We start from the raw sequence: 27,807 nt of genomic DNA, 5'->3' as shown, positions 1-27,807 counted from the left end.
ACAGAGAGAAATCTCGGGGAGAAGAAAAAAAAGAGGACGGCCGCTCTCTATATACTCAAACATGTATATGTTTGAGATATGTGTATTTCTCTCTCTCCAAATTCATATATATAAACATATATAAATCATGTGTATAATCTATATGCTTAAGCATAAACCTGTTTGCATCGATAAATATGTATAGATACACATTTACATTTACATGCAAGTGTCTGTGTGTGAGAAAGAATCTGCAAAGTAGACTGTTCGGTGAGAACCTTTCCTAAGGTTCTCCTTGAAAATCTGAATACATAAATTTGTGTTTCCTCACTTCTCCCATGTAACACATAATTAATACCATTCCTAATGCCTAAGAGAAAAATTAACTTATGACACACAATGGAATCCTTAATGTATGGGAGCTTCATCTTCTCCAGGAACCCTCAATATGAACATGCATTCTGCATTTGATCTTGGTGTGTTCTCACATGTGAAGTTATCACAAGAAACTGACAGCAGCTATCTCTTGAGATGAACCTATTTGCTAATTCCCTTTCCACCCGGGCCCTGGGTATAATTCTAATCATGTACCCTGTGTGTCTCAATTCACCGTCATTTCCTTTCACCTAAGATAGGGAGAAGACTTCAAGGAACAGATAAAATGACGCTTTGGGGTAGTTGCACATCAAAATTGTAATGTGTGTGTGTTAGTGACATTTATCAATGAGAGTGCATTATCTCATAATTTATGAAAGAATTGATTAACATTGATTTTGACATCATATTTCAACGGACGTATTTAACAAACAATTATTCAAGAAGGGAATCACTATATACAATGACTGATACTTAGATTTTACAACATAATTTTTTTCAGTTTTAAGGCCAAAATACTATTGATATGGATTTGAGTAATTGAATTTTTAAAAAGTAAGTATGTTTCAGTTCCCTGCTGCTTTGTCAGGGAAAAAATCATTTCCTCAGATGACTTATTTTCTGAAGTTTATAGGTTGGTTCATTTGTGAGCTTTAAAATTGTACTCTACCAGGAACACTCAATTTTCTCATTTATATTTTCATACACCACAATCTTTGTACACACTGGTGAAATGAACACTACAAACGGATAAGTTCATTAAATCTGACAATTTGGAAAAAGATATTGATAGAACATTCCATAGGGTAAAACATAGACCCTGGAAATGCAGAAATGAAATGTAGAATTATATATACAATTATAATACACGTATAGTGACAATATCAGACATCTCAATATCAAAAATCCACCAGCAGGAGTAAAAGCCAACTAAAGAGCTATCAGAAATCCAGAAACCAAAAAGAAAAAAAAATCAGATCACATATAACTCAGAGATTTGTTTGCTTAGACATCTTAAAATTATCATGTAATGCCTAATAGTTCAAAGCAAGCTTAGGTAGAAATGTCCTTCAGATGCTTATCTGTAACTGAACAGCAAAATGCAAAAAAAAAGTAGGTCAACTTATTGAATACCATCTTTGAGGGGAAAAGGTAAAGGAGGATGCTCTTTTGCTAATTTTAAGACATTCATGAACTTTGGAATGTACAGCTAATGGATTATTGTGTGAGAAGAAAATAGAACCACCAAACATCAACCATCTGGTGGCCATTCAGGGACCAAATGATAAGTCAAGTAAGGAGCAGCCCTAATCAGAAGTTTTTCTCAAGGTAGATGAGACCTTAAAAAGAAATACCTCTCATCTCCCTTCTCTTTTTGAAGACAAGAATCATTTTGAACACAAATCTCTCTAAGATAGGAATCAGGAGAAAGGGTACTTCCTTTCCCTCTAAAGTTGGAGATGTGTGATTCTTCACACAGTGCTCATTGAATTGCTTCGCATATTTGCTTCATCTCATTGTCAAATTTTAGCTGCTAAAAATCAAAGTGCAGTTTCTCTGTCATCTGTTCTTATTCTGCTTCCTCTACCCAACACAAACCATTATATATGCATCTCACAGGTTTTTAGTCTACCTTTTCACTGTCCTTCATCATACTGGAAGACATTTATGATTCCACCCTTCTCTGGACTGTTGGGTGAAGAATTTCTCCTCCCTTTCCAACCTTCCTGTTTGTCTCATGCTCTCTTAACCCTAGTCATCCTGAAGATCTTCACAGCTTGGGGTAAGTTGTTTGTCTTTACCCCACTTCTTCCATTTGTTAAGCACATTTGATTTGCCTAAAATAGATTTTTATTTGAATAGCAAGACATACAAGAAATTCTCATTGTCCAAGAACAGCTTCAAACCTTAGCTTATTTGAAAAGAAATGCCAGATATTCTCTTAATTGTCAAAAATTTGCTGATGGATACACTAACTTTGCCTACTTTTCAAAAGCCTCCTTTACTCATTATCTATGCCTTTCTCCTCATCCTTTAAGGAAGTGGTTCTTTAAACAGTAACACTGATTGGTAGAGTGACTTAGGAATGTATCTCTGACCTAACCAGAATGGATATTCAAAAGCCTTGCTTTAAAACTTATTGTCCATTTCTTCCCAGAAATATATTTATATAATATGGGAATGTTGATGCATGCTATATAATCGAGTACTCAGTAGGCTAAGGTAGGAGGAACACAAAAAAAACAGCATAGGGTTGAACACAAAAAAAAACAGCATAGGGTTAGAAAGAAGGAAGGGAGAAGAGAAGAAAGAACACTCTCCTTGCTATTAAAAAAAGTATGCCAGTACTGGGGTTTCAAGCTCTTGCTCAGCTTTTGTTACTCAAGATTGGTACTCTGCCATTTGAGACATACTTCCACTTCTGGCTTTTTACTGATTAATCTCTCAGCTATGTCTTCCTCGGCTGATCCTCCTATCTCAGCCTCTTGAGTAGCTGGGATTATGGGCATGTTTTGATCAAAATAATATTGTGCATATTTATAAGGTTTACTGTACTGACTCTTCTATAGGTAAAGATCAAATCAACACAATTACAATATCCATTATCTTAAGTGGTTATGCTTTCTTCATAGTGAATATTTTGAAATCATTATTGGTTGAGTTATAAAATCATTTTGACTGGCCCTACCCAAAAAAAAATTCATAGTCTATCTTTTTCTTACCTTAAGGATAGTTAAAACGTACTCAATCTACTCTCAGCAATGCTCTCCAAGTAGCATGTAGGTTGACATGCCTATGAATGTCTTGCATTCAACCCTCTGCCCTCAAGTAAGCACCAAGAGAAATGAATAACTATTTTTATTAGCTACTTTCTTGTTAATCTATTTATTCCTGACTACAAAAAAATCCTGTAAGGGTTACATTTCCAAATCCTTTCCAAATTTCTATCCAGTTCTCTTCTCAAACTGTACAGTCCTGGGGCTTGAACTCAGGGCCTGAGCACTGTCCTTGGGCTTAATCAAGGTTAGAGCTCTACCACTTGAGCCACAGCAACTTTTCTGGCTTTTTCTTTTCCTATGCGTGTGGTATCAGTACCAAGGAATGGAACTTGGGTCTTCATGCTGGTTAGGCAGGCATTGTACTCCTAGGCCAAACTCTCAGGCCCTGTATATCATCTTTATAACAAAAATTATAATGCATGAAAAGGAACAAAAATAAAAATAAAAAATCTAACAAGCTGATATAGCAAATTCTAAGACTCTACTAAAAACATAATATAACATCTCATATATTCAGCAATAAATGAAGCAAAATGGGCTTTCAATAGTACTTAGCTATTCACCAGCCTTCGCCTAAGTAATGCTCACTAGATAATGGTAAAAATATGTAACAGAAGCAACATGTGATTCAGAGGAGAAACCAATGGCATTCAAATTAAAAGCTACTTATAAAGAATCTAACATCATCTACCTGTTAGTAAATGACTTCTTGGATTAATGATGACGTTTTATAATTACTCCAAAGAAGCTCTTTCCTCTTTGACTTTCAGAATTATTGCCCAATCTTTCATAATTGTTGTTTGAGGAGCTCTCTTTACACTTGACGTCATAAAAAATTACTGACTACCATGAAACAACATATATGTATGTAATACCATGCTGAAATTTGGGGATGGAGCATGTATTGCATATGTGAATAAAATATAGCCATATGATTAACGAGAAAATCTAACTCTTTCCTATTTACCATTCAAGGCTTTAAAAGAACACCTATCCTATTCTTGTTTTAGGCTTCTCTCTCTACATATTGCTGCTTTGATTTCAGTATTGTCTGTCCCCTCTGAAATTCATATTGAAGTTAAACCTTCACTGAGAAGTATTAGGAGGCAGAAACAACCCTATTGCAAGAGATAAAGAAACAAAAACAGAAACTACAGAGCTTATGAGCACACTTGAGTATACATACACATTGAAGATAATTATATATAAGCCACGGAGAGAGTCCTGGAACAGGTCTTACCTTGTGGCCTCAGAAAAATCCAGCCCTGCTGATATCCAGATCTCAGACTTCTAATTTCAACTACTATGAGAATAATAACTGACTGAGCTGGGCACAGTGGCTCATGCCTATAATCCTAGCTAGTCAGGAGGTTGAGATCAGAGGATCGCACTTCAAAGCCAGCCTGGACACACTGGAGACTCTTATCTCCAATTAACCACTAGAAAATAGGCAGTGGTGCTGTGGCTCAAAGGTAAGGCTATAACCTTGAGCTGAAGAGCTCAGGGACAATGCCCAGGCCCAGAGTCCAAACCCCACCACTGAAAAAAAAATGTCTGTTACTTCAGCCAACCCCTCTTCAAGTAAATATAGGCACCAAAAGAAGTGTGTAGAAAGTTTTAAAGATGCCAAAAGGACAGATTGTAAAACAGCAGGAAATATGGAAGTTCATTAATAGGATATATGGAAGCCAAAGCTTACCTAATAGTACAGTTTCCACAAACACCTGGTAAGGAAAGGATTAATGAACCATACAGAAGGTGTAAATTAAAGACAATTACCTCACCATTCCTAAGATCAAAAAAGAAATAAATGAAAAAGCACTGAAACAGATGAACTTTTTAAAAAAAATCTGCCATAATCAAAGTATATGAGGCAATCATGTGATTTTTGTCCTTGCTCCTGTTGATGTGTTGAATTATATTAATTGATTTGCGTATGTTGAACCAGCTTTGCCTCCCCGTGATGAATCCAATTTGATCATAGTGTATAATTTTTTTGATGAGTTGTTGTAGACAGTTGGCCAGTATTTTGTTGAGAAGTTTTGCATCGATGCTCATCAAAGAAATAGGTCTATAGTTCTCTTTCTTTGATGAATCTCTGTCTGGTTTTGGGGATGAGGGTTATACTGGCTTCATAGAATGGGTTTGGTAAGGAACCTCCATTTTCAATTTCGTAGAAGAGCTTGAGGAATATTGGTGTGAGCTCTGCTTTGAAGACCATATAGAATTCAGCTGTGAATCCATCTGGCCCTGGGCTTTTCTTAGGTGGAAGTTCTCTAATTGCCATTTCTATTTCAGAGCTTGAAGTAGACCTGTTGAGTTGGGTTAGTTCTTCTTGGTTCAGTGTGGCTATGTTAATATTGGCTAGGAATTCATCCATTTCATCTAGATTCTCAAATTTGTTGGCATAAAGGTTTGAGAAGTATTCCTTCATGATATTCTGAATCTTGGTAATTTCTGTCGTGATATTACCATTTTCATCTGCGATTTTGTTTATTTCGATATGCTCTCTTCTTTTTTTGTCCAAAAACAAGGACATCCTAAATCCACTAGCACAACAATGTTCATTGCAGCACTATTCACCATAGCAAACTTATGGAACCAACCTAGATGTCCCTCAGTTGATGAGTGGATCCACAAGTTGTGGTATTTATACACAATGGAATTCTATGCTGCTGTCAGAAAGAATGACATTGCCCCATATGTTAGGAAATGGAAAGACTTAGAAAAAATCATATTAAGTGAACTAAGCCAGACTCAAAGGAACTTAGGCTCAATGGTTTCCCTCATTCGTCATATCAGTAGAAACCTTGGGCTCTACTAGCATTGATCTGCAATAGAGCAAAATCTTGATACATAAGGCCATATAATGTGAAGCTAATTGAAAGGACCTCCAGGATATTGAAATAAAAGCCATATAATGAATGATTGTTGTCCTTAATGTACTATGTTGTCTCTCATCTCCTTTGCTGTCCCTTGGTTATCTCATATTGGTATAGTATCTCACTTTGTTATCTGATATATTGAATTTATTTGTATTTGGATATTTGAAATTTGATAGGGAAGGGGGGAAAACCAAGACGGATGAGGGGTGTGGGGGGGAGGGAAATGGGTACCAAGACATGTGAAAGGGTATCAATGTATGTGAATTAATGCACCTTCTATCTGGCAAATATCATGTAACCCTTTTACTAATTACAATAAAATATATATAAAAAAATAAAACAATTAAAAAACAAACTATATGAGGGCCCAATGTTAAAATAAATACTTCTAACATTTGAACATATATTACATTTAAGTCTTTGAAACTCACATTGGAAATTCCAACATCCTCATAATACTTTGTTTCCTCTTCGAAAAATCATGAAAAATAAAGAAGATTGCAACACAGGGCACCAAGGTTCAGAGGAAAGAATTTCAAAAAATTAACCAAATCATTGATAATGATATATATTTCCGTGTCAGTTTTTTTCATTATCAAATGCCTTCTAATAAATACTGATATGTAAATAACAACCTGAAAAAAGTCAGTCATAAAATTTGGCCTATTGTTTCTCATTTACACAGTAGAAAATACATGGGTTATAGCTATATAATTATCTGAGACACTCAGGTTGAACTTTGTATCCTCCTGGATAAGACTAACAAGAGATGACACAAGAAAAGAGCATAAAATATTCAAGTTTAGCTTGTTTTTGCTCTGGTCATCTTCATTCCACTATCCTGCCTATCAGAGCAGTACAATCTTCCATCTAATGTCTCATGGAAGAAAACACAACTATCATTTATAGTAGATTCAACCATCCATTGTAATTTCAGGCTAAGGATCAACTCTCTGCTTGTTTCCTTGCTGGTTGAGTTCATTATTTTTCTCTAAATGCATTCTTCCTCAAGGTTTGGTATTATTTTTATTAAATTAAGTTCTAAAAGAAAAGAGACAGAACCTATATAGGTGATGAATACGGTTAAGGACACAAGGTCTAACAAGTTGTGTCAGACGGTATTGCTGGGTAATATATGCATAAATTGTAGTAAAGCTTTTGGGAAGGGAAGAGGCATCCTGGAGCAGTTGGCAGGACAACAGGCAGTCGAAATTACATCACTCATTTGGTCATTCTAACATATGAAAGTGATTGGCTCTCCAAACACAAATGCAAGACTAACTAGTACTCTCATAAAAAAAGAAGCTCCCATTCTTAAGATTTCAATCCTAGTTGCTGTGAATTCCAATACAATAAATAATAATAATAACATATATTATTATACACAATAATAATATGAACTTGTTAAAGATTATTGATTTCACTTAACAATACACAAAATGTTAAATATTTCTTACTTTTGTGCCATTTGCAATTTTAAGGTGATCTGCAGAAACTCAGTTGGACAATTTATTCATGTTACGTAGCAGCAAAATTTTGGAATATCTGAGTCCGCTAATAATTGTTTTCAGAATTAAGGTTACAAATGCTCTAGATTAATAAGCTGGTCTTTGCTCAAAACAGATAAAGCCTATCTCTGATTTTGTCATTTTCCAAATAATTTCAATTTTACTACTCCAAAACTCAGGAGGAAGCTCCTATAATCTTTGGAAGACCTAATGTCTCTCTTATTTTATACGTTTTCAAAAATAATTACCCCAAGCCAGAAAGAAAGACAGAACCTCAAAGAGAGCAAGGAATAATGTACTATCATGAGTAATCATCACTGGAAATCTGCTATCATGCTTAGGTAAAACTCTTTATCTAGATGTGGGCTCTAGAAGTCTGCTTATTTCTGATTCTCAGGTCCTTTGAATGTTGCAAGACAGTAAAAAGCCTGGGAATAACAATATTTTTAATATATTTTATTGTAATTAATAAAAGGGTTACATGATATTTGTCAGATAGAGGGTGCATTAATTCACATACACGGATACCCTTTCACATGTCTTGGTACCCATTTCCCTCCCCCCACCCACCCCCCGTCTCAAACCGTCTTGGTTTTCCCCCCTTCCCTATCCAATTTCAAATAACCAAATACAAATAAATCCAATATATCAGATAACAAATATATCAGATAACTGTAACAATATGAGATACCCAATGGACAGCAAAAGAGATGAGAGATAACATAGTACATTAAGGACAACAATCATTCATTTTTGGCTTTTATTTCAATATCCTGGAGGTCCTTTCAATTAGCTTCATACTATATGGCCTTATGTATCAAGGTTTTACTCTATTGCAGATCTCTGCTAGTAGAGCCCAAGGTTTCTACTGATTATGACAAATGAGGGAAACCATTGAGCCTAAGCTCCTTTGAGCCTGGCTTACTTCACTTAATGTGATTTTTTCTAAGTCTTTCCTTTTCCTAACAAATGGGGCGATGTCGTTTTATCTAACAGCAGCATAGAATTCCATTGTGTAAAAATACCACAACTTGTGGATCCACTCATCAACTGAGGGACATCTAGGTTGGTTCCATATCTTTGCTCTGGTGAATAATGCTGCAATGAACATTGTTGTGCTAGTGGATTTAGTATTCCCAAGTTTCTAGATGGTTGGGTAAATGCCAAGTAGTGGAATTGCTGGGTCATAGGGAAGCTCTATGTTTAGCCTTTTGCAGCACTGCCATACTGCTTTCCATAGTGGTTGAATGAGTTTGCACTCCCACCAACAGTGTAGTAGTGATCCCTCCTGGCCACATCCCCTCCAGCATCTGTTGTTATTAGTTATCCTGATCCTGGCCATTCTAACTGGAGTGAGGTGGAATCTTAGAGTTGTTTTGATTTGCATTTCGTTTATGACCAGAGATGTTGAGCATTTCTTCATGTGTCTATAGGCCATTTTTGTTTCTTCTTCAGAGAAGACTCTCTTTAAGTCTTTGGCCCATTTTTAATGGGATGGTTGTTACTTAGGAGATTAGTTTTGGAATGATTCAGTTTTTTGAGTTGTTGGTATATTTTAGATATGAGGCCTTTGTCCGTTGTTTGGTTGGTGAAGATCTTCTCCCACTCTGTAGGATTTCTAATTAATTTACTAGCTATGTCCTTTGCCATACAAAAGCTCTGTAGTTTAATGCGTAGTTTAATGCAGTCCCACTTATCCAGCCTTTCTCTGATTTGTTGTGATTCTTGGTCCTTATTAAAAAGCTTCGACCTGTGCCAAGGAGGCCTCGTGTATCTCCTATTCCTTCCTGTAAAGTTTTAAGTGTGTCAGCTTTTATCTCCAGGTCTTTGATCCATTTGGAGTTAATTCTAGTGCAGGGTGACAAAGAAGGATCCAACTTCAGTTTTCTGCAGGTGCTTAACACCTGCAGCCAGCACAACTTGTTGAAGAGGCTGTCTTTCTTCCATTCTATTTTTTTGGCTCCCTTGTCAAAGATTAGGTGGCCATAGGTCTGTGGTTTAATATCTGGGTCCTCAGTTCTATTCCACTGGTCTTCAGGCCTGTTCTTGTGCCAGTACCAAGCTGTTTTGATAATCGTAGCCCTGTAATAGAGTCTAAAGTTTGGAATTGAAATTCCTCCAGCGCTGTGCTTTCTGCTCCTTAGAGTTTTTGCTATACGGGGTCTTTTATTATTCCATATGAAATTTTGGATTACCTCTTCTATTTCTTTAAAGAATGACATTGGGATATTGATGGGTATTGCGTTGAATTTGTAGATAGCCCTTGGTAAGATTGTCATTTTCACAATGTTGATTCTTCCAATCCAGGAGCATGGGAGGTTTTTCCATTTCCTTAGTTCTGCTTTAATTTCCTTTTTTAGGGTTTTAAAGTTTTAATCAAAAAGGTCCTTTACATTCTTAGTTAAGCTAATTCCTAGGTACTTTATTTTCTTTGAGGCTATTGTGAAAGGAGTTGCTTTCCTGATTATTGCCTCATTCCTCTCACTGTTGGCATAAAGGAAGGCAGTTGATTTTTGAGGGTTAATTTTATAGCCTGCTACTCTTCCAAAGTTTTGAATCAGCTCAAGGAGCTTGGGACTAGAGTCTATAGGATTCTTTAAATACAGAATCATGTCATCTGCAAAGAGGGATAGTTTTACTTCCTCTTTCCCTACCTGGATCCCCTTTATGCTTGCTTCTTGCCTTATTGCACTGGCTAGGAATTCTAGTACTATGTTAAAGAGTAATGGAGAGAGTGGGCATCTTTGTCTCATTCCTGATTTTAGAGGGAATGGCTTTAGATTTTCACCATTAAGTGTAATACTACCAGTGGGTTTCTCATACACAGCCTTTATTATATTGAGGAATGTTCCATGAATTCCTAGTTTCTCCAGAGCTTTTAACATAAAGGGATATTAGATCTGTCAAATGCTTTTTCCACATCTATTGAGACAATCATGTGATTTTTGTCCTTGCTCCTGTTGATGTGTTGAATTATATTAATTGATTTGCGTATGTTGAACCAGCTTTGCTTCCCCGTGATGAATCCAGTTTGATCATAGTGTATAATTTTTTTGATGAGTTGTTGTAGACGGTTGGCCAGTATTTTGTTGAGAAGTTTTGCATCGATGCTCATCAAAGAAATAGGTCTATAGTTGTTTTTCTTTGATGAATCTCTGTCTGGTTTGGGGATGAGGGTTATACTGGCTTCATAGAATGAGTTTGGTAAAGAACCTTCATTTTCAATATCGTTGAAGAGCTTGAGGAGTACTGGTGTGAGCTCTGCTTTGAAGACCTTATAGAATTCAGCTGTGAATCCATCTGGCCCTGGGCTTTTCTTAGGTGGAAGTTCTCTAATTGCCATTTCTATTTCAGAGCTTGAAGTAGACCTGTTGAATTGGGTTAGTTCTTCTTGGTTCAGTGTGTGTATGTTAATATTGGCTAGGAATTCATCCATTTCATCTAGATTCTCAAATTTGTTGGCGTAAGTTTTGAGAAGTATTCCCTCATGATATTCTGGATCTTGGTAATTTCTGTCGTGATATTACCATTTTCATCTCTGATTTTGTTTATTTCGATATGCTCTCTTCTTTTTTGGTAAGATTTGCTAAGGGTTTGTCAGTTTTGTTAATTCTTTCAAAGAACGAACTCCTTGTTCTGTTGATTCTTTCTATATTTTTTTGGATTCCAAATCATTTAATTCTGCTTTGATTTTAATTATTTGCTTTCTTCTACTGGGATTAGGGTTGGTTTGTTGCTCTTTTTCCAGGAGCTTAAGGTGAGACATTAACCTGTTGGTTTGCAATTTTTCCAACTTGTTGTAGGCACTCAGCGCTATAAATTTTCCTCTGAGTACTGCCTTTGCTGTGTGCCAAAGGATTTGGTATTTTGTGTCCTCCTTACTGTTAAATTTCCTAAACTGTTGAATTTCTGTTCTGATCTCTTCGATGACCCATTGGTGATTCAACAATGTGTTGTTCAATCTCCATGAGTTACAGGGTTTTCGTTGGTGGAGATGTGTGTTCAGTTCCAATTTGATGCCTTTGTCGTCTGAGAGTGTGCAGGGAATAATTTCAGTGTTTCTGAATCTGTCCAGGTTTGTTTTATGGCCTAAGATGTGATCTATTTTGGAAAATGTTCCATGTGCTGCTGAGAAACACGTATATTGTGTTGTTGCTGGGTGGAATATTCTGCAGATGTCTGTTAGATCTAGTTGGTCTATATAGTTGTTCAGTTCTAAGGTTTCTCTGTTGAGTTTTTGCCTTGTTGATCTGTCCATAGGTGAGGGTTGTGTGTTAAAGTCACCAACAATCACTGTATTTCGATCTATGTATGATTACAGTGTAAGTAAAGTTTGCTTGATGAAGTTTGGAGCTCCGGGATTGGGTGTGTAAATATTTAGGATCGTTATGTCTTCCTGGAGGAAAGATCCCTTTAGTAGTATGTTGCCGGGGCCAACCGGCAGCAAACCAGTGTTCGCAGATTGGGGTTCCTGAAATAGGGGACAAGGACTAGGAAGAAAAAGAAGAGAGACAGACACACCGGGTCCGGGATGTCCGCAGTCCAGGCAAAGACTGCCGAGACTGCCGCGTTTATTTTCCACTCCCCCTTCTTCCCTCCTCCTGACCCAGGGAACCTCCAGGTGTTACATTCATATGGTAATTCTCAGGTCATTTACATAGAATAGGGCCAGAAAGCAATAAGACAATATAGCCATCGTCTGATGCAAGTCAAGGTACAGTTTGATTCCACTCTGGCTCCCAACAGTATGTAGTAACCTTCTTTGTCTTTTCTTACTAATTTTAGTTTGAAGTCTATTTTATCTGATATGAGGATGGCAACTCCAGCCTATTTATGGGGGCTGTTAGCTTGATAGAGTTTATTCCAACCTCTCACTTTCAAAAGATGATTGTTTTTTTGGGTAAGATGTGTCTCTTGAAGACAGCAGAACGATGGCTCTTGCTTTTTGATCCAACTAGACAGCCTATGCCGTTTAATTGGAGAGTTAAGTCCATTTATATTGAGAGTTAGGATTGAGAGAAATTTATTAGTTCCTACCATTTTTAAAAGCTTTTATTGGGGCCTGTGTCTTGAGAGTTCTTGTGGTCCTTAGATGGTATGCTGTTTAGGGGCCATTTCTTTCCCTATATTGCATTTATTTTGGTTTTCTATGTATAGAACATCTTTGAGAATTCTCTGTAGTGTTGGTTTTGTTGCAACATATTGTTGCAGCTTTTCCCTGGAATGGAATGTTTTTATTGTTCCCGCAGTTATGAATGAGAGCTTAGCTGGGTACAGTATTCTTGGTTGGTAGTTATTTGACTTAAGGGCATGACATACATGCTTCCCGTCACTTCTTGCTTGCATGGTCTCTGCTGAGAAATCTGGGGTTATTCTGATTGGTTTTCCTTTATAGGTTACTGAATCCTTTTCCCTGGCTGCCTTTAGGATCCTTTCTTTGGTTTCTATTGCTCCAGTTCGGATTACAATGTGGCGGTGGGATCTTCTTTTCTGGTCAGGTCTGTCTGGGGTTCTAAAAGCTTCTTGTATCTGGATGGGCCTGCCCTTCTGGATGTTTGGGAAATTCTCTGAGATGATTCCCTGAAGTATATTTCCAATACCATTGACCTCTTTCTCCACGCCCTCCTCAATACCAATTAGCCTTCAATTAGGCTTCCTAATTGTATCTTGGACCTCCTGAAGTGCTCTCTCATATTTCCTAGATTTGGATTGACTCATTTTCTGTTCTTTCTCTATAATAACTAAATTATCTTCAGCCCCGGAAATTCTCTCCTCTGCATTGTCTAACCTGCTATCAAAGCTATCTACTTTATTTTTCATCTCCCTTGCTTCTAATTGCTCATTTTTGATGCCTTCCATCTCTTCTTTTAGATCATGTATGGATTTCTTTAGCTCCTTGATTTCCATTTGAGTGGTTAGCTCAGTAGCTGTATTTTCTTTGGACATTTGCTGGAGTTCGGTCACCATTACCCTCACCCTAACCCTAACCCTAACACTAACACTAACACTAACCCTAACCCTAATCCAAATCTCAACCTCACCCTCACTCTGACCCTAACCATAACACTAACCCTAACCCTAACCTGCACCCTCCACCTCACCCTACCATCAACCTTACCCTAACCCTAACCCTAACCCTAACCACAACCCAAACCCTAACCATAACTGTAAACCTAACTCTAACCCTAACACCAACCCTAACCCTTACCTCAACCTCACCCACATACTGACCCTAAGCAGAACACTAACCAAAACCCCTACCCTCACCCTCACACTAACACTAACCATAACCCAAACCCTAACCATGAACACAACCCTAAAACTAACCCTACACATAACCCTAACTCTTATCCTAACCCTAACCCTAGGACTCACCCTAAAAGTCACCCTCCCCCTAACACATACCCTAAACATAACCCTAACCCTCAGTTTCATCCCCACCCTCACCCTCACCCTAAACCTAACCCTAAGCCTAAATACAACCCTAAACATAACCCTAACATACCCCCTCACCCTCACAAATCCCAACACTAAATTTAACTCACACCGTGACCCTCACACTAAACCTAAACCTAAACCTAATCCTACACCTAAAACTCACCCTAACCCTCAACCTCACCCACACCATAAAACTCATCCTCACACTCACCCTACCCAACCCTAATCCTAACCCTAAACCTAACCCTCACCGTCACCCTGACAGTAACTCTAAAAATACCCTCACCCTAACCCTCACCTCAACCTCACCCACAACCTCACCCTCACCCTCCCCCAACCCTTACCCAAACTCTAAACCTAACACTCACCTGAACCCTAAACCTAACCCTCACCCTCAGACTAACCCTCATGCTAACCCTAACCATAACCTTAAACCTCACCCTCAACCTCACCCTCACCCTCAACTTCAACATAACAATAACCCTAACCCTAACCCTTACCTTAACCCTAACACTAACACTAAACCTATCCCTAACCCTCACCCTCATCCTCACTCCCACCCTCACACTCATCCTCACCCTCACCATATGCATAACCCTAACCCTAACTCTTTCCCTCACTCTTACCCTAACCCTAACACTAACACTAACACTCACCCTAACCTGAAACTAATCCTAAAACTCAACCTCACCCTCACCCTAACCCTTTCGCTAAAAATAACCCTAACCTTCACCCTCCCCCTCTCCCTCCCCTCACACTCACCATAATCCTAAAAGTAATCCAAAACCTAACCATAACCCTAACTCAAACCTTAACACTAACCCTAACCCTCAGCCTCACCTTCACACTAACCCTCACTCTAACCCTAATCTCACCCTCACTCTCATCCTAATCATAACCATAACCCTCAATCTAACCCTAACCCTCACTCTCACCCTAAACTTAAACCTAACCCTAACACTAGCCCTAACCCTCACCCTCGCCCTAAGCCTCACCCTCACTCTCAGTCTCACAATAACCCTAACCCAAACCCAAACCCTAATCCTCACCCTAACACTCACCCTCATCCTCACTGAAACCATATCCCTAACTCTGACCTACTAACGCTAACCCTATATCTAATTCCCTAAGCCTAATAGTAACCTTAACCTTAACCTTAACAGTAACCTCCTAACCCTAACCCTAACATTAACCCCAACCTAATCCTAAACCTAACCACCTAAACCTAACCCTAACCCCAACAGTAACACTAACCCCCTAAACCAAACCATAAACATAACCCTAACTCCCTAATCCTGACCCTAAAGATAACCCCATAACCCTAACCCTAACCCTTACCTTAAACATAACCCTATCCCTAACCCTAAACATAACACTCAACCTAACGTTCAACCTCACCCTCAACCTCAAACTAACCCTAACCCTCAACCTCATCCTCACCCTCACCCTAACACTAACCCTAACACTAACCCCGTAACAGCAACCCTAACCCTAAATCAAACCTACACCCTTACAAATACCCTAACCCAAACCCTAACACACAAACTAACCTTAACCTAACCCTACCTCTAAACCTCAACCTGAAACTCACCCTAACCCTTGCCATAACAATAACCCTAATCCTCACTACCCCTCATCTTCACACTCACCCTAAAGCTAACCCTAACCTTAAACCGAACCCTAAAACTAACCCTAACCCTAACACTCATGCTCGCCCTTAACCCTTACCCTCACCATAACCCTGACCCTCAACCTCACCCTAACTCTAACCATAACCCTAATCCAAAACCTAAAAACAATCCTCACCCTCACCGTAATCATAAACTTAAACTTAGCCCTAAACCTAACCCTAACAGTAACCATAACAATAACCCTAACACTAACCCTAACCCTAATCCTAACCCTCAAACACCCTAACACTAACCCTAACCCTAAACCTAACCTTAAACCTAACCCTAACCATATCCCTAATTCTAACCCTCACCCTGACCCTCACCTTCACTCTCACCTTCACGCTCACCCTCACACTCACCCTAAACCTAACTCTAACACCCTAACCCTAAACTTAAACCTAAATTATCCCTTAGCCCCTAACCCTAACCCCGTAACTCTAACCACAACCTAATACTCTATCCCTAACCCTAGCACTACCCACTAACCCTAACACTAACACTAACCCTAACCATCACCTTCACCCTTACCCTCACTCTCAACCTTACAAACAGCCTAACTCTAGCCCTAAGCCTAACCCGTACCCTAACACTAAAACCCAAACCCTAACCCTAACTCTAACCATAAAAGTAATTCTAACCCTAATCCTAAACCTAATCCTAACCCTAAACCTCAGTTTAACCCTAATCATAACCATAACCCTAACCCTAACTATAACCCTCAACTTCACCCGAATCATCCTAACACTCATCCTCAATCTCATCCTTACCCTAACCCTAACTCTCACCCTTACACTAACCCTAAGCATAATCCTAACCCCAAAACTAACCCTCGCCCTCACCCTAAAACTCACCCTCCCCCTCACCCTGAACCTAACCCTAACCCTACTCCTTACCCTAACCCTTACCCTAACCCTAAGCCAGACCCTAACACGAACCCTAATGTTAAATTCACCCTCACCCTCACCCTAACCTTTACCCTCACCCTCAAGGTCACCCTAACCCGCACCCTAACCCTAAACCCAAACCGTCACCCTAACCTTAAACCTAAACCTAACCCTCACACTTACACTCAAACTCACCCTCACCCAAACCCTTAACCTAACCATAACCATAACCCCTAAAGCTAATCCGCACCCAATCTCCAACCCTCACCTTCACCCTAACACACACCATAACCCTCACACTAATCATAAACTGAACCCTCACCCTCTACCTCACCTTCACCCTCACAGTCACCCTCACCCTCACCCTCACCTTTACCCTAACTTTAACCCCAAGACTAAACCTCACACTCACCCTCACCCTCAGCCTCACTTTCACCCTCACCCTAAACCTCACCTTCAACCTATTCCTAAACCTAATCCTAACCCTAACCATCACACTCACCCCAAACCCTAAAGCTAACAACATAACCCTAAACATCACCCTAACCCTAACCCCCTAATCCTAAACCTAACCCTAAGCCTAAACCTAAACTTAAACTTTACCCTGTCCTCCTAACTCTAACCCTAACCCTAACACCCTAACCCTAACACTAACACTAACACCCTAACCCTAACCATAACCACCTAACTCTAACCCTCACCCTCACCTTCACCCTCACCCACACCCTTACCCTAGCCCTAACCCTCACACTCACCCTGTTACTCACCCTAAACCTCACCTTCACCCTCACCCACACCCTAACCCTATCCCTAACTCTAAATGTCACCCTATCTTCACCCTCAAACTCACCCTAACCCTAACCCTAACCTTTACCCTGAACCTAACCATAAATCTATCCCTTACACTCACACTCACCTTTACTCTCACCGTAAACCTAACACTCCCCCTAACCCTAACAATAAGCCTCAACCTCACCCTCACCCTCACCCTAACCCTAACCCTAAAGTTAAACCTAACCCTAACCCCAACCTTCAACCTCACCCTAATCCTCACATTCACCCTAACCTTAACCCTTACACTAACCCTAATCCTAAACCTAACCCTCACTCACACCCTCACCCTCATCCTAACCCATAAATAACCCTATCCTAAACCAAACCCTAACTCTAACCCCCACCCTAACCCAAACCCTAAACCTCACCCTCACCTCAGTCACAATCTCCCTCACCCTCAAAGTCACTCTCACCCTCACCCTAAACCTCACCCCAACCTTAACCCTATACTTAACCCTAACCGAACACGGACCCTCACCGTTACCCTAACTCTCACCCTCACCCTCACCCTCACCCTCAACCTTACCTTTACCCTAACCCTAACCGTCAACCTCACCCTTACCCACACATACAACCTCACCCTAAACCTAACCCTCACCTTAACCCTAACCCTCACCTTAACCCCAACCCTAATCTTAACCCTAAATCTAAGCCTGACACTAACCCAAACCCTCACCCTCACCCTCACCCTCAACCTTACCCTTACCTTAACCCTAACCCTAACCCTAACTGTCACCCTCACACTTACCCACACACTCAACCTCACCCTAATCCTAACCATAACCCAAACCCTTATGCTCACCCAAACATTAACCCTAACCCTAACTCTAACCCTCACGCTCACCGTAACCCAAACCCTAAGACTAACTCTATCCCTAATTGTAAGCGGAACCTTCACCCTAAACCTAACCCTGATCATCACCCTCACAGTAACCCTAAACCTAACCATAACCCTAACCATAACCAAAACCCTAACCCTCACTCTCACCCTCACCCTCAACCTCACTCCACCCTAAACCTTAACCTAACCCTAACCCAAAACCTAACCGAAACCTAATCATAATCCTAACCCTACTCTAAGCCTAACCCTCACCCTCACACTCACCCTCAACCTCACCCTAACACTCACCCTCACCCTCATCCTCACCCTAACCCTAACCATCACCCTCACCCTCATTTTCACCCTCACTCTCACCTTCACACTAACCCTAACCCTAACAATACCCGTAATCCTCATCCTAACCCTAACCCTTACCTTAAGCTTCACCTCACCCTCAAAGTCACCCTCACCCTCACCCTCAAAGTCACCCTCACCCTCACCCTAAACCTCACCCTAATTTTAACCTTAAACTTAACCCTAACCCGAACTGTAACCCTCACCCTTACCCTAACCCTCACACTCACCCTCACCCTCATCCTCAAATTTACCTTAAACCTAACCCTAACCCTCACCCCACCCTCACCCACACCCTCAAAGTCACCCTAAATCTAACCCTATTCCTAACCCTAGCCCTCACATTAACACTAACCCTAATCATAACCATAACCCTAACCCTCAACCACAACCTCACCCTAACCCTCACATGACCCTCACCGTCACCCTCATTTTCACCCTAACATTATCCCTAATCCTAACCATATCCCTACTCTAATGCTCACCCAACCATTAATCCTAACCCTAACTCTAACCCTTATGCAAACACTAATGCTCACACTCACCCTCACCCTCACCATCACCATCACCCTCACTCTCACTCTCACCTATTCTAAACCTAATCTAACCCTACACGTAACCATCAACCTCAATCTCACCCTCAACCTCATCCCACCGTCACCGTCACCCTCACCCTAACCTTAACCATCAACTTCACTCTCACCCTCACCCTAACCATAACCATAACCCTAACACTAACCCTAACCCTCACCATCTCCCTCAAGCTAACCCTAACCCTCACCCTCACCATCTCCCTCAAGCTAACCCTAACCCTAAACCTCAAGCTCACTCACCCTAAAACTAACTCTAAACAAAACCCTCACCTTAACCCTAACACTCACCCTTACCCTCAAAGTCACCCTTACCCTCAAAGTTACCCTCACCCTCACCCTAAACCTCACCCTAACCTTAAACCTAAACTTAACCCTAAGCCGAACTCTAACCCTCACCCTTATTCTAACCCTCACCCTCACCCTAACCTTTAACCAAACTCTAACCCTAACACTCACACTCACCCACTCCCTCAACCTCGCCCTAAACCTAACACTCTTCCTAACCATAACCCTCACATTAACACTAACCTTAATCATAACTCTAACCCTAACCCTAATCCTAACCCTCAACGACACCCACACCCTAACCCTCACCTCACCCTCACCCTCAGCCTAAATCTATCCCTAATCTAAACCTAACCCTAACCCTCAACCTCAATCTCAACTTCACCCTCACCCAACCCTCACCCTCAACCTCACCCTCACCCAAACCTTAACCCTTACCGTCAACCTCACTCTCACCCTCTACCTAACCCTAAACATAACCCTAACACTTACACTAACCCTAACCCTTACCCTCACCCTCTCCCTCAAACTAAACGTAACCCTAAACCTCAAGCTCACTCACCCTAAACTAACCCTAACCACAGCCTCACCCTCACCCTCACCCTCAAACTTACCCGAACCCTAAACTTAGACCTAACCCTCACCCTCATCCTCATCCTCATCCTAACCCTAATCCTAACCTTCACCCTCAAACTCAGCTTCACCCTAACCCTTCCCCAAAATCTAACCCTAACACTCACCCTCACCCTCACCCTCAACCTCACACTAAATTTAACCCTCACACTCACCTTCACCCTCACCTTCACCCTAACCTTAACCCTACTCCTAACCATAACCCAAACACTAATGCTCACCCAAACATTAACCCCAAACCCAATTGTAACCCTAACACTAACCCTAATGCTCACACTCAAACTCACCCTAACCATCACCCTCACACTCACCCTAACCCTAACCCTAAACCTAACCATAAACCTAATCTTCAACCTAAAACTAACCCTAAAGCTAACCCTCACCCAAACTCTAACCCTCACCTCACCCTAACACTCATCCTCAACCTCACACTAACCCTAAACCTAACCCTCACCCACAACCTCATGTTCACCCTCACCTCAACCTCAACCTCACACTTACCCTAACTTTAATCCCAGCACTAAATCTCACCTTCACCATCACCCTCACCCTCATCCTCACCCTGACCTTCACCCTCACCCTAAACCTCACGCTCACCCTAACCCTGAACCTGACCACCTAACACTAATGCTAACCCTAACCCTAACCATAACCCCCTAATCCTAACCTTAACCCTAACCTAACCCTAAACCTAAACCTAACCCAAATTAACCCTGAGGCCCTAACCCTAACCCTAAACCAAACCCTAACCCTATCCCTAAGCCTAACACCCTAACCCTAACCCTAACCCCCTAACCCTAACCCTAACCCTAAAACTAACCCTGACCCTAGCCCTCAACTTCACCCTCATCCTCAACATCACCCTCACCCTAACATTAGCCCTAACCCTAACACTAAAACCCTAATCCTAATCCTAACCCTAAACTTAATACTAACCATCACCCTCACTCTAACCCTAAACATAACCATAACCCAACCCTAACTATAACCCTCACACTCACACTCACTCTCAATGTCACCCTCTCCCACACATTAAACCTCACCCTAACTCTAACCCTAAACTTAATCCTAACCCTAACCCTAACACTCACCCTCACCCTCAAAATAAACCTAAACCTAACCCTAACCCTGACCCTAACACTCACCTAAACCATAACCCTAACACTAACCTAACCCTAACACTCACCCTAACACTCACCATCACCCTCACCCTCAACCTTACCCTAACCCTAACCCTAACCCTAACCTTAACCCTCACACTCACACTCAACCTCACTGTCACCCTCACCCTAATCCTTATCCTACCCCTAACCCTAAACCTCACCCTCACCCACACCCTCAACCTCACCTTAAACCTAACCCTCATCCTAATCCTAAATCTCACCTTAACCCTAACCCTAATCGTAACACCAACCCTAATCATGACCCTAACCCTAACTCTCACCCTCACTTCAACTTCACTCTATTGCTCACCTCATGCTCACCCTCACACTCAACTTCACCCTAACATTATCCCTAATCCTAACCATAACCCAAACCCTAATGCTCGCCCAAACATTAACCCTAACCCTAAATCTAACACTAACCCTAACCCTAATGCTCACACTCACCTTCACCCCCACCCACACCCTCACCATGATCCTCACCTTAACCCTAACCATAGTCTAACCCTAACATTAAACCTCAACCTCAACCTCAACCTCATGCTCACCCTCACCCCATCCTCACCCTAACTGTAACCTGAACCCTCAAACTCACTCTCACCCTCAACCTAACCCAAACCATTACCCTAACACTAACCCTAACCCTCACCCTCACCCTCACCTTCACCGTAATGCTAATCCTAACCCTCACACTCACCCCCACCCTAAACCTAACCCTCACCCTCACCCTCACTCTCAACCTTATCCTAACCCTAAACCTAACCCTCACCCTCACCCTCACCTTAACCTAACCCTAACCCTAACACTCACCCTCACCCTCACCCACACCCTCAACCTCACACTAAACCTAACCCTCACCATAACCCTAAACCTCACCTTGACTCTATCCATAATCATTACCCTAAACCTAACACTGACCCTAACCTAACCCTCACCCTCACCCTCATACTAACCCTCAACTCACCCTCATCCTAACCCTCACCATCACCCTAACATTAACCCTCATCCTAATCATAACCCAAACCATAATGCTCACCCAAACATTAACCCTAAATCTAACTGTAACCCTAACCCTAACCCTAATGCTCATTCAACCTCACCCTCACCATCACCCTCACCTTCACGCTAACCCTAACCCTAACCCTAACCTTATCCTAAACCTAACAACCCTCAACATCACCCTCACCATAACCCTAATCATAAACCTAACTGTAAACCTCAACCTCGCCCTCACCCTCACCTTAACCCTAACTCAAACACTCATCCTAACCCTCATACTCACCCTCACTGTCAACTTAATAGTCACCCTCACCTCACCCTAAACCCAACCCTAACCCTATCCCTAACTCTAACCCTCACCCTGACCCTCACACTCACAGTGAGCCTCACTCTCACCCTAACCCTAACCTTAACCTCCTAATCATAAGCCTTATCCTAACACCCTAACCCTTACCCCTAACATTACCCCTAATACTAACCCTCTTCCTCACCCTTATCCTAACCCTAACCCTCATCCTCACCCTCATCCCTAACCGACCCTCACCCTAACCCTAACACTAACACTCATCCTAACCCTCACCATCACCCTCACCATATCCCTCACCCTAACACTAACCCTAACCACCAACCTAAGCCTACCCTAACCCTAACCCTCATCCTCAACCTAATACTTATGAAAACGCAAACCCTAACCCTCACCCTCACCTTAACCCAAAAACAAAACCCTAAAACTAACCCTTACTCTCACAATCACCTTAAACTGAAACCTAACACTCACCCTCATGCTCAACTTCACCCTCATGCTTACCCTCACCCTCAATCTAACCCTAACCCTCAACCTCACACTCATCTTTACCCTAACCCAAACCCATACCCTAACCCCCACCCTCACCCTCACCCTACACCTTAACCTTACAATCCTTACCCTCACTCTCACCCTCAACCTAACCCTTACCTTAAACCTAACCCTCACCCTCACCCTATGCCTAACCCTAACCCTAACCCTAATCCTAACTCACACCCTAACCCTAATCCTAACCCAAACCTAAACTTAAACCTAGACCTAAACCTCATCCTCAAACTCACCCTAACATTAACCACAACCCTAAACCTAACTCTAACCCAAACCCTCACAGTCACCCTACCTGAACCCTCACGCTAAACCTAACCCTCACCCTCACCCTGAACCTAACGCTAAACCTAACTCTAACCTAACCCCAACCCTAACTTTCAACCTCACCCCAACCCTCACCGTCACACTAATGCTCACCCTCTCTCTAAACCTCACCCTTACCATAACCCTAACCCTAACCCACACACTCACCCTAACACAAACAATAACCCTAACTCTAACCCTGACCTTCACCATCATCCTCACCCTCACCCTCAGCTTAACCCCAAACCTCACCCTCACCATTACCCTCTACCTCAAACTCACCCAAACCCTAACCCAAACCCTTAAATCCTAACCCTAAAATCATTACCCAACCGTAATCCTAACTCTAACACTAACACTAACCCTAATCCTAACCATAATCCTAACCCTAAACATAACCATAACCATAAACATAAACATAACCCTATCCCCAAATATAACACTAAACCTAACCCTAACCATAACCATCATCCTCACCCTCAGCCTCAGCCCAAACCTAACCCTAAACCTAACCTAACCCTAACCCTAAACTTTACCCTCACACTTACCCTCACCCTAACCCTACCTTAAACTTAACCCTAACCCCAACCCTCACCATAACCCTCACCCTAACCCTCACCCTCACCTCGCCCTTACTCTCATCCTAATCCTAACCCTAACGCTAAAACTAACACTAACCCTAACACTAATCGTAACCCTCACCCTCACCCTAACCATACCCATAACCCTAACGCTAACCTAACCCTAACTCTAAAAACTAACCCTATCCCTAAAACTAACCCTAACCCTCAACCTAACCCTCACTGTAACCCTCATCCTCACCAAGACCCAACCCTCTTCTTATCCATAAACCTAACACTAACACTGATCCTCACCCTCACCCACATCATTTACCCTAACCCAAACCCTCACTCTCACCCACACTCTCACCCTTACCCTAAACCTAAATGTAGTCCTAACCCTAACCCTAACCCTCACCCTAAACCTCACCCTCACCGTCACCCTCACCATCAGCCTCAAACTCACCCTCACCCTTACCCTAACTCTAACCTGAACCCTAAAACTAACCTTCACCCTCACTCTCACCCTAAACCTAAACCTCAATTTCACCCTCACCCCAACCTTAACCCTAAACCAACCCTAACTCTCAGCCTAACGCTAATGCTAAACTTCAACCTCAACCCTCACCCTCACCCTAACCCCAACCCTAAACCTAACCTGAAACGTGACCCTAAATCTAACCACAACCTAAAAACTAACCCTAAACCTCACCATAACCATAACCCTAAACTTAACCCTAAACCTAACTCTAACCCTCACACTCACCCTCACCTGAAACCGAATCCTCACCCTCACCGTCACCCTCACCTTAACCCTAAAGCTAACCCTAACACTCACACTCACACACTCTTCCTCTCCCTCACCCTCATACTCATCTTCACCCTAACCCTCTCCCTAACCCAAACCCTCAAACTCAACCTCACCCTAACACAATGCTATCCCGATCCCTAACCGTCACCCTAACTCTCACCCTAAACCTAACCCTAAACCTAACCCTCACCCTAACCCTAACCTACACACTCAGCCTAACCCTAACCACAACCCAAAAATAATTCGAATCCTAAAACTAATCCTAGCCCTAACACTAACCCTAACCCTCATAATCACCCTCACACTAACCCTCACTCTCACTCTCACTCTGACCCTCACCCTGACCCTATCCCTAAAACTAACCCTACCCTAACCCTAACCCTCACCCTAAACCTCACCCTCACCCTAATCCTAACCCTAACCCAACCCTAAGCCTAACCCTAACCGTCAACCTAACTCTCACCCTAACCCTAACCATAACCTACACCCTCATCCTAACCCTAACCTTCACTCTCATCCATATTCTCACCCTGACCCTCACCCTTAACCTAACACTAAACTTAACGCACAATCACAATCAACCTCACCCTCACCATCACCCTAATCCTCACCCTCAGTCTCATCCTCACCCTCACCATAACCATAAGCTAACCTAAACCTAACCCTAACCCTTAACCTAAACCTAACCTTCACCCTAACCCTAACCCTCAAACTCACCCTCAACCTTACCCTCAACCTCAAACTTACCCTAACCCTAACAGTAAACCCTTACCCTTACCCTAACCCTAACGCTCACCCTAAACCTTATCCAAACCCTAACCCCAAACCTTACCCTAATCCTAACCCTAACCTATCCCTCACCCTAACCCTAACCCTTACCCTAAACCTAAACTTAACCTTCACCCTAACCCTAACCCACAACCTCGCCCTCACCCTCAACCTCAACTTTACCCTAACCCTAACCCCAACCCTAACCCTAATCTATCCCTAACCCTAACCCTTACCCTAACAGTAAGCCTACCCCTAACCCTCACTTTCACCCTCACCCTTACCCTCATCCTCATCCCTACCCTCATCCTAAACCTGTCCTATCCCAAACCCTATCCCTAAATCTCAACTTCACCATCACCCTCATCCTCACGCTCACCCTTACCCTTACCATAACTCTAACCTTATCCCTAATCTTAATCCTACCATTAATCCTACCCCTAACCCTAACTGTCACACTAATTCTCACCCTCACCCTCAGCCTCACCCTCACCCTCATCTTAACCATAAACCTAAACCTAACACTCACCTTCACCTGAACCCTAAAACCCTCACCCTCAACCTCACTCTCACCCTAACACTTACCCTAACGCTAACCATAACCCTAAACATAACCCTCATCATAAACCTCACCCTCATTCTCACACTAACCCAAAACCTAACCCTCATGCTAACCATCATCCTCACCCTAACCCTCAACCTCACTCTTACCTTCACTCTCACCCTAAAGCGAAAACCAACGCTAACCCTAACCATAACCCAAATTTCACCCTCACCTCCACCCTCAACCTAACCCTCACTGTATCCCTAATCCTAACCCTAAACCTAACCCTAAAACCCTAACACTACAACCATAACTCAAACCCTAATACTAACCCCAACCCTAAACCTAACATTAACCCTAACCCTCACACTCGGCCTCACACTCACGCTCACCCTCACCCTCACTCTATCCCACAACCAAACCCTAATTGTAATGCTAACCCAAATCCTAACTCTAACCTATAACTAACCCCAACCCTCAACCCCACCGTCACCCTCACCCTCACTCTAAACCTAATCCTAAAACTAACCTTAACATTTAACCTTACCCTAAACCTCACACTAACCATCACCCTGACCATAACCATAACCCTAACACTAACCCTAACCCTTACCCTAAAACTAATCACAAACTTGACCCTCACCCTCACCCTCAACGGAACCATAACCCTGACCCTGACCCTAACCCTAAACCTCACCCTAACCATAACCTAACTTAACCACACTAACCTAACCCTTATCCTAACCCTAACTGTCACCCACACCCTTACCATCACCCTCACCCTAAACCGAACCCTTCCCCTAACCCTAAACCTCACCCTCACTTTAACCGTCACTGTCACCCTCACCCTAACCCTAACCCCACGCTCACCTTCACCCTCATGCTAAACCTAACACTCACCCTCAACCTCAACCTAAACCTAACCCTAAACATAACCATAACCATTGCCCTAACCATAACCATAACCCTGACCCTAACCTTCAACCTCACCCTAACCCTAACCCTCACCCTAAACCTTACCCTCTAGCTCACACTAACCCTAACCCTAATCCTAAACCAAACCCTAAAACCCTTACCCAACCCTAACTCTAAACCTAACCTTAACCCTAACACTAACACTAACACTAAACCTAACCATACCCCAATCCTAACTGTAATCCTAACCCTAACCCTAAGCCTAAGCCTATCCCTAGACCTAACCCTCACCCTCAGCCTCACCCTCAACCTTAACCCCACTGACACCCAAACCCTAGCCCTAATCCTAACACTAACCCAAACCCTAAAGCTCAATCTAATATTAAACCTAACTGTAACCCTAACCCACACCTTCAGCTTCACCCACACCCTCACCCTCATCCTAACCCTAACCTCACACTAAAACTCATCCTCACCTTCACCCTCAACCTTACCCTAACCCTAACCCTCACCCTCACCCTCAATCTCACCTTCACCCTAATGCTAACACTCACCCTAAACCTCACCTTCACCCTCATCCTCACCTACACCCTCACCCTCATTCTATCCCCAACCCTCACCCTCATCCATACTCTCACCCTCACCCTAACCCTAAACGTAACCCTAACCCTAAAACTAACCCTAACCCTCACGCTAAACCTCACCCTCAACCTCACCCTCACCCTTAACTCACCCTCACCCTTACCCTAACGATAACCCTAACCCAAACACTAATCTTCACCCTCACTCTCACCCTAAAGCTCATGCTCACTCTCACCCTCACCCTCACTCTCACACTCAACCTCACCCT

Source organism: Megascapheus bottae, unplaced genomic scaffold, assembly GCF_031878675.1.
Source record: "Megascapheus bottae isolate mThoBot1 unplaced genomic scaffold, mThoBot2.hap1 HAP1_SCAFFOLD_37, whole genome shotgun sequence".
In the NCBI taxonomy this organism is placed as follows: domain Eukaryota; kingdom Metazoa; phylum Chordata; class Mammalia; order Rodentia; family Geomyidae; genus Megascapheus; species Megascapheus bottae.
The sequence above is the reverse complement of the archived record's forward strand: the minus strand, read 5'-3'. Positions refer to the sequence as shown.